This window comes from Amblyomma mixtum, chromosome 7 (assembly GCF_055824585.1).
Source record: "Amblyomma mixtum isolate Tamu chromosome 7, ASM5582458v1, whole genome shotgun sequence".
NCBI classification, from domain to species: Eukaryota; Metazoa; Arthropoda; class Arachnida; order Ixodida; family Ixodidae; genus Amblyomma; species Amblyomma mixtum.
The window spans coordinates 84,198,843-84,208,277 of NC_143018.1; positions in this window are offsets into that span (position 1 = coordinate 84,198,843).

Consider the following 9,435-nt stretch of genomic DNA (forward strand, 5'->3'; position numbering starts at 1 on the left):
ACGGGTAGTGATTAACACTAAGAATTTTCAGAAAACATGCATTGCGTTTGGCTCAGTTTATACTAATTCCGGCTAAGCTGTGCATTTGAATGGGTTTTTTCTTTGCCCCGAGACTAATATTCCAGCAATATTCCAACCCCTCTTTGCTGACATATGCAGTATTGTGCATCTTTATCACGAAGACTTTTAAAAATTTCCTGGCCTTAACTCCTGGCTCGTTACGGGGGGCTCATCTTGGGTACTGCAGTAACTTTTGTCTCGTAGTAAGTCTGTCAACAGAATTACCTGGTTCAGCCACGCATGGTGCAAACACGTAATCGTCTGCTTCGAAATCGACGAACCGAAAGCGGCAAACTCTGGGTTTTCGCCGAAGGGCGCTAGTGGCGCCTTGACGCGAAGGGCGCCGAGGTCACCATTACAAGCTGCTCACGTCCTTTGATGGCGCCACTGCCGCCCTTCGCGGCAATAAGGCGCTGGCGGCTTTCACTTAGTCGACCTTGGCGCAGACGATTACAGAGTTGCATCATTCGCGGATGAATCAAGCAAGTATCGTTCTAAAACTTGCTACAAGACAAACGTTACTACAATACGCAAGCTCTGTGTTCAGTTTTACCGCGAACGAGCCAGCGGTTGAGACGAGAAATTTTTTTCAAGTCTTCACGACAAAGAGGCACACTTTCTGCGCCACCGCCTCTGCCGCTTCAGAAACAAAGGGCTTCAGAAAGGATCGCAGTCGTTTGGAGGCACTTGGCGAAGAGCCCCGAACTGCGAGGGCAGCTGTGCCCCTGCCGAGTGCCTGTTCTGACAAATCCTATTTCTTCTACTATGACCTAAACTACCGCCTTTCAGTACTGAGTAAGGAGCTCGAGATTTAATGAGGTCGCAGTTGCATACAGAGCGCCCTCTGGGAGTCTTCTAGGAGCCTTCGCTGCGTCTCTGACCTGATGTTAGGCAAGAACGCCGCACAAGCGTGCCTGGAACACGTGTGCTGCACCCACCCGGTGGTGTCCCTGTCTCGTGTGATGACGACGTAGAGCCGCCCGTCCTGTGTCGGAAGGGGTACAGGTCGAGCGTCTGAGGAGTCGGAGTAGAGGCCGCTCGTCGACCAGGAGGAATCCAAGGACGAGCTCATGGAGGCAGGCAGCGTCCTTCTTCTTCTTCGTCTTCATTCCCCCTTCTGCTGCTTCGTCGAGTTGTCCTCGAGGGATAAATAGCGCGCACCAGTTGCGGAGGACTGGCCAACGGATATGCGGTGACCGGCAGATGCTGAAATCGTTTCTAAGAAAAAGTTTTGACTGAATACCGGTAGAATAAAATTATTAACACAGCGGATGTTGCGACAGTGAGATGGATGACGCTATTTGGGAAGGGCGATTTATGTGAGAGGAACTGCAAGGTTTTAATAAGAATGAATTCGTGCATCTAGAGAAGATAATTTGGGGACACTTAAGCTCCACTTTTAAGAGTATGACGCAATAACGCTAACGGGTCCCGGCAGCGACTGCACTTGATTTCATTTAGCATATTACCTGATCACGTGCTCTATTAATGTTATCAGATCATATGACACGTCAGTGTCACGTGACATAAGCCTGCATTCATTCTCGTACCCTCACCGACATGCATTTTCCAACACTCTTAATCACTGGTCCCTTAATAGTGCCTCTCTAATCACATGCACTCATTAGCATACAGTCGTAAGCTACCAGATTACGTGAGAGACCAGACGACATACTTATAAGACTGGAGCGGACATTAAGCTTCGGCTATATGATGCGATAGCGTTAATTGGTTAATGCCCATATATGCGGAGTTGGTCATTCCGGGAGATCGGTGGGAGTCCTCGTACCTCTCCTGGCGCAGTGGTGCAGCGGTTAAGAGATGCGCCACTGCCCTTCCATAGCAGGTGCTGCCATTGGTGGAGCTTGTGAGGCCCAGGTTGCTCCTCTCGAGCAACCTCTCACAACCAATCATTAATTTTAATGCCAGTTGACACGATGGGAAGCTTGGCCACAATCCGGTGGGCAGGTTGCGGTGATGATGCCGCATGGTCACGTGACCTAGGTGGCTCAACTAGGTTGCTTCTCCGGGGACTTTTTGCTCACAACATTGACTGCACCAGATTTTCTGCACAACGGGGGCCTTAACGCCGTTGCATTAACATGTTAGTTGCAATGTACAAAGACGGGAAGAGCGAAGATTTGGTCAAAGAACAAACGCAGGTTAATGACATCCTCCTCGAAATCGTGAAGAAATAGCCTTGGGCAGAGCATATACTGCGAAAGCAAGATAACAGATGGTCCTCGAGGGTAACAGACTGGATTCAAGCGAAGGGTAGCAGGGGGCGAAAGAATGTTAGGTGGGCAGGAGTTTGCGGGCATGTGGTGGCCGCAGCTGGCACAGGACGGGGTTAGATATGCCAGAGGCATTCTTCCTGCAGTGGGCGTAGTCAATCTGATGATAACTGTACCATAAAAGGTTAACAATGTGGTCCTACAAAGGCAAAGCAAAAGGGAGTATCTTTAAGTATCTTCGGACACGGCAAGAACACGAGCATGAGTGAGCGACGGTTAATCAGAAACATAATTTTTGTTGCATTGGGTTTTCAAAGTAGTCTCACGCATTACTGTGTATATTTTTAGAACATTACTGCAAATAATGATAAATATGTTTCTGTACGACTTTATCTTGACTATTACTTAACCTGACGAAGATTGAACACAAATAAAGATGAAAACTTCTTAAAAGGCGCCTCGATTAAAGTCAAAACTGGTGTTCCAGCGACCCCATGATTGCGGCCACTATATGTAGTAGAGATGTCTACTAGTGTGAAGTGATTAGCTGCTAACATGGCATGGCAGATTTACGATTGGAACAGCATCAGAAACTTCTAGAGTGGAAAGCAGCAATGCTTTAATGCCAAATGGCACTCTCCAATATTCGTATACCAGAGCACTTATTTGAGAAGTTTGGAAAGAGAACACGCTTTTGCGAACTGCGCGAAAATACTGCAGCAAGAGAATACACAAAGGAGGAAAGTATGCGACATTTGTTTTACGTTATTGTCCTCGTCTTTTTTTTTGGCGAAAGATAATATAAATTTATGGATTTTGTAGAGCGAGAGTCATGTTCGCTCATTAATGGCTACACCGTTGCAGTCGAAGGAAAATTGGTTTATGCGGCGACGGCAGGACAAAACGAAGATTGACTACGCTCCTTGGAGTCTTCCAGAAAATGGTGCTTAGTGCGCTCTGGAAATGTGCTGAATTCTACGGCAAACTCTATTTTTCTTGCAGGTGCAGAGTTTCTTCGGCAACGTTCGGTTTACAGTAGGCTGTTTCGTGGTAGCAGCTTTAGGACTTGTCGCTCCAGTAGACGTCAAAAGGAGTGGATGTCGTCTTGTTCTAGTCACATATTGGTGACATATCCAATATGTGACATATCCAATATTTTCATAAAGATGGACAGAGCATTGCGAATGACTTCAACAATTTTTTTTCTCTGGTCTCTGGTGCATCTCGAACCCCTCCTACCGACTGTCCTATGCCTCTCAGTGTGATGGAATCTGCTTTCCTTCCTGATATTACTGAAAGTGATTTAAGGTGTATACTTTTCAGTCTTAAACGTAGCAAATCTCCTGGTCATGACGGCCTCACGATTTCTGAATTGTGCAGAAATTTTGAAGTAATTAAAGGTGTTCTACTAGTTATCCTTAACACTATCATTTCTACTGGTATAATACCTGCTTCAATGAAAACTGCTAAAGTTATACCTTTGTACAAGGGTGGCTCCAGAAACATTATGAGTAATTACCGACCTATCTCTATTCTACCATGCATTGGCCAAATTTTTGAGAAGCATCTATTACTCACCATGACGAATTTTTTGAATACGCACAGTGTTCTATCACCTTGTCAGTACGGCTTTATAGCAGGAAAAGGAACAACGGTTCTTCTTGAAGAATTCTCTGACGTGCTAAATTCAGCTTTTGATAAGAATCAAGTCGCATGTTCTCTTTTTCTGGACGTTAGCAAGGCTTTTGATAGCATCTGCCACGTTCTTTTGCTTGATAAACTTTCTGCGCTGGGATTTCGAGGTTCGTTTTTGGAACTGCTTACTAACTTTTTACAAGATAGGCGCCAATATGTGTCGATTTCAAGATTCCATAGCGATTTCACGGCAATTGCCTCTGGAGTCCCGCAAGGTTCTATATTAAGTCCTTTATTATTCAATCTATACGTTAACGACCTTGCTAACAGTGTGCCATCTTTGCTGTTTCAGTATGCTGATGACACTGTTATTGTTGCATGTGCAAAGAAATACACTGATGCTGTTACAGCATTACAGATAGCTGCTATTAAAGCCATGGACTGGTTTAAGTTTAATCTTATTAATGTTAATACTTCTAAAACAAAACTGATCTGTTTTCATAACCCATTAAAACAAGTTGAATTAACTGACCTTGTTTATTTGCATACTTCCTCTTGTCTTAATTGCAACTGTGTACCAGTTGAATATGCGCATTCGGTCAAATATCTTGGCCTGACCTTCGACAGTGATCTCTCTTGGAAATCGCACCTTTCTTTTGTTTGCCAAAGGCTTCGTGCTGTATCGTGTGTCCTGTATAACATTAGATATTTTATGCCTTTTTCTGTCCGTAAATGTGTTGTACATGCTCTAGCCTATAGTGTACTTAGGTACGGAATTACTGTTTATGGTCACTGCACGGTTCGCTGGCAACATAGGGTGAATTCGCTTTTGCGTTTGCTTCTAAAGAATATTGCTTACGACCTGTCCATTGGTAATGACATTGATATTTTTAGAAGACTAAAGCTTCCAAGTTTTAACTCTTTATTAACAGAAACTATTGTGCTAAAACACTTCTGGTACAGTCAGTTCACCGTTCCATATGTCCCTGCTCGGGATTTAAGACCAAAATACCGCTACTGCATTCCTCGCTCCTCAACCCGGTACGGTAAGCGCACACGTCATTACTATGTACCTGCCTGTTTCAATAGCTTGCCTCCTACTGTACTCCGCATGAAAACTAAATACACCCTGAAAAAAACTTTGCGGTATGTCTCCGTGTTGCTTCCTGCCCCGTAGTTATTTCACCTATTTACTGTATTAATTTCAAATCACTGTAATCTTTCTTGATGTTGTAATAGTTATATATTTGTTTCATTCTGTTTGGTGACCATTTTCTTTTTTTGCAAAGTTCATTGCAACGTCTCTATTTTCCTTTGTTTTGCCAATGTTAGCTGTCTGCCAGGCGCTGCCACTCAAGCCCTTTGAGGCTTTGGTAGGCCTGATTTATGTTGTCTGGCAATTGACGTGAATAAAAGTTCTATCTATCTATCTATCTATCTATAGTAAACGGCAATTTCGTGCCTAGAATGAAGGGTCATTTCTAAAAATAAATAAATAAATATGGATGTCGTGAAGTTTTACAGTGCGCTTATAGGAAGTGCTGTCTAGTGCTATATGTACTACTAAAAGTTTACCACAGACAAAAGGACACACAGAGAAGTGCATACCACAAGCGGAAACTTTGAACAGGACATTTAATCGGTCATTTCAACCTAAGGAAGAAAAAGTGCATAGGGAATTCACCCACCCAAAACACTTGATAAAAGTTTTAGATACAACGCGCGTCCTTATCAAAAGATAGTAGGCACGTGAACCTGACACGACATCATTTATAGTAGCAGCAAAAATCAACTGAGGAAGTAAGGGCACATAAGGCGTAATCCGCGTTGTACTGTGGCTAAAAAGAAGGCCCAAGTCTTTAGGTTACAAAATGAGTTCAATTAGTTAGCATGAATTCTTTTTAATACATGCGCATCGACGTTGTACTTAGGCGCAAATAGGCACTACAATGCTCAATTTCGTCTGCCTACAAAATCTTGCTTTGTAGCTTTCCCTTCCTGCGGCCCATTAACTTTGTTTATGAAAGAGAGGGACGCATTCGCTACATTCCCGGCAGTTTGCTGGTAGGTTTGAGTGATATCCGTTCCTGAGGGTCAAAGTATTTTCTTTGAGCTGTCATTTAGACAGCATGGCGTTTTGCCTGTGTAGGCCCGGCCGCTACTCGGGGGTATATAGTAAATCACGCCTGTATTGCGCGGTGCATATTTAAAGGCGTGCTTCTTGGTGCGTTCTGGTTTTACGATACCCTCTGGTTTCCTCTCTTTAGCGGTGACCATTGCAGAAAGTTTTGACAGCGTACAATGTGCCTTGAACACAACGTCCACCTTGAACTTGGGCGCTATTCTTTTTATGTTGCGCGATACCTTTTGCACGTATGGATAAGATATCGGTCCTTTTATCGCTCACTTCACTCTCTCTACAAGCTCGCACTCGCAGCTCCCTTAAAAAGACAACGACTCAGCCACCGTTCTCAGAACGTCGAGGGAAACCCAGACTGCGCCAAACGAAGCACTCGAAGCGCAAGGCTTTCGCGGACCTTGTGAAGGCAGGATTTTTCGAGCGCACCATGAAGTCATGTCGAGGCCTCTCCATTCTTTGATAACTCAGAGTGCGCCAAGTCACGAGACATGATGGCTTTTGTCGAGCACACTTTGTTCTGGCAGCAAACATGGCCGCCTAGGATAAAATACAGTTGAATATCTAAAAACTGTAGAACCCATTTAGGGGGAGCTACTGAGCAAAAGTAAGTGCTTCGAGCGTTTTTTAAGAAAATCTAATTTTAACTCAACAACGAATTTCATGTGGTCACCTTCTGAGAAGCATATAACAACAATGAAATCATCGACATGCCTGAAGACTTTTACTAGCAGGATGCTAGGTACAGGCACAAAGCCAGAATTTTCTTTCGGGAGGAGCCCAAGAACCCCCCCCCCCCCCCCCCACACACACCCTTGGTGGGTGGAGAGATGGGAGGGTTTGGGCTGGGAAAGAGACTGAACTCAGTTTTGCAGGTGGGGTGCTCGCCCCTCCCCCCTCTATACACGCCTGGTTCGGTAATTCCTGGCAAATCGTGGTCTAGTTGCGTCTGAAATATTTCACAGAGAACAGGTCGAACGCGTGAGACGATAGGAAAGCCTTTTTCTCTATATGACCCCTATTCTACAGTTGTGCCCCGCCGTGGTGGCTCAGTAGTTACGGCGCTCGGCTGCTGACCCGAAACACGCGGGTTCGATCCCGGCCGCGGCTGCCGAATTTCGATGAAGGCGAAATTCTAGAGGCCCGGGAACTCTGCGATGTCAGTGCACGTTAAAAAACCCCAGGTGGTCGAAATTTACGGAGCCCTCCACTACGGCACCCCTCATGCCTGTGTTGCTTTGGGACGTTAAACCGCAATAAACCAAACCTATTCTACAGTTGTGAATTTTAATGACGATTTTAATTGAAGTTCACACCTATAGAGCGGAGGTGCCAATGGAAAAGTTCTAAAACGTTCTTAGTCCCACAAGTATTCCGAAACTCGACAGCGATCGACCATTCCATCACATCCCTTACAGCTAGGAATAGCTATTCGCGTGGTATTGAGAAAAAGTTCTTCAATGTTCACAGAGAAGGCATTGTTGGCACCAGGCAGCTTTGGCTACACGACAACTACCAAATATTTCGAGTAGTTCAACTTGAATGGGTGTTCCCAGGCAAGGCTACGTAGGAACTGGATATATTTGCTAATGTCATTTCCTATTGCGATAATAGCGGGATGTGTAACATTTTCTTAGACAAGCCTGCATGCGAATCATGCATAAATCAATTTTGGGCTTCTCTGAGAACCTGCGGTATTTTTTATCCAGCAGGGATGAAAGAGCGGTTAAGGTACCCAAAATGCACTGCTTGCATTGGCATAGGTAGTTAAGCAAGTAAAACAGTCTTCCCTTTATTAATTATGCCGTTTGTGTAATTAATGGTGTTACGTGTCATAGCGCCGCAACGCTAAAATATACCAAGGTTTCGCACTACCTACATTAGTCCGAAACTGAAAAGCAGCAGAAGAGTAAACAGATCGACTTCTGTTTGAGAAAGCTGCTTACGGGAGGATTTTTATAAATCAGACATTGCCTCTTTTCCCTCCTCTCGTTCTCCTCAGAAGTTCAAATAATTTTTTTATAACATAACGAGGTTTCATTCCGTTCTCGCATTTTTGGACATGATCGTCTCAAGTTTTCCTTTGGATGTTGGTGCGTGCAGGCAAATCATACAGTACCGCATTTCTTCTGTGCCCATTTTATATCTATTTATTCTTTGAACGTTTTGAATGGAGTTGTTGTCAGCGCCTGTGATAAATTAGACGGTAGCGCACTACCTTCCCAGTGATACACGACCTTCATTGTCCTGTTATGTATTATTTTTTTCCTCCATGATTACCAACTGCAACCAAAGAGCGCATCGAAAGCCAAGGTAAGCAGAAGCTACCTTTATTCCTCCCAGCACTCTAAACACGATGACGGCAATATGGGAGTTAAAAAGGGAGTAAGTTGTGCTATAGGGCGCTCAGTTTTATGAAGGGGGAGGGGGGGGGGGGCACGTGCTAGGGGAGTTTATACCCTTTTTTACTCCTTTCTGTTTCGAGTGTGTATGCCGCGAAAAGAGCGAAAGTTACAAGCGCCTTCGAAACGCGACCCAAATCTTGGAGAGCCGCCAAAGTGTGAATTCTGCCTCTTCTTATCAGACGGGAGCAGGCAAATGATATCGCTTGTGAAAACCACGTTTTCTCACCACGCAACAACACAGTGTGCAAACTAATCTGTTCACGCGACACGTGACGACAAGTACGTGTCGCGCACGCGCATGACATAGATTTGGGACTTAGCGTTGCGCCTCCGCTACAGAGAGAAGAAAAAAATTGCGAGGACATTGTGGAAACTAAAGTCTTGAGAGGCGAAAGCTGAGGACAGTATGCTGTGGCGACTTCCGGTGGATGTGACGTCCACCGTTCCCGTGGCTATATCGATACCATAATTATACATCTTTAGGGGATCTTGAGTGTTAATTACGCTTAATTACACATTTTTTATCTAATTTCACACTAATCCGACGTTTTTCTGACCATTCTGTGACCATTTTCACTATCCTGTGATGACTTCTGGGGGATATGACGTCACACCGTTCTTGTGGCTATATCGACGACCGCGCTATTTCGACGCAATTTCGACATTTTTGCCTATAAATAATGAAGCATTTAATCTACCGTCATCAAACTTAGCTTCTTGTTTCATTTTTTCCTCCTCTATCTGAAGGAACCAATGGGTTTCTTACTTTTGGTCGCAATCTTCCCACACCGGTGTGGACAAACTCAAATGAGGCACTGGGCAGTGCACGTTAAAGAACCCCAGGTGGTCGAAATTTCCGGAGCCCTCCACTACGGCGTCTCTCATAGCCTTAGTCGCTTTGGGACGTAAACCCCATAAACCAAACAAAACCATTATATCATAACTGTACAGCTTCATTTCGCCA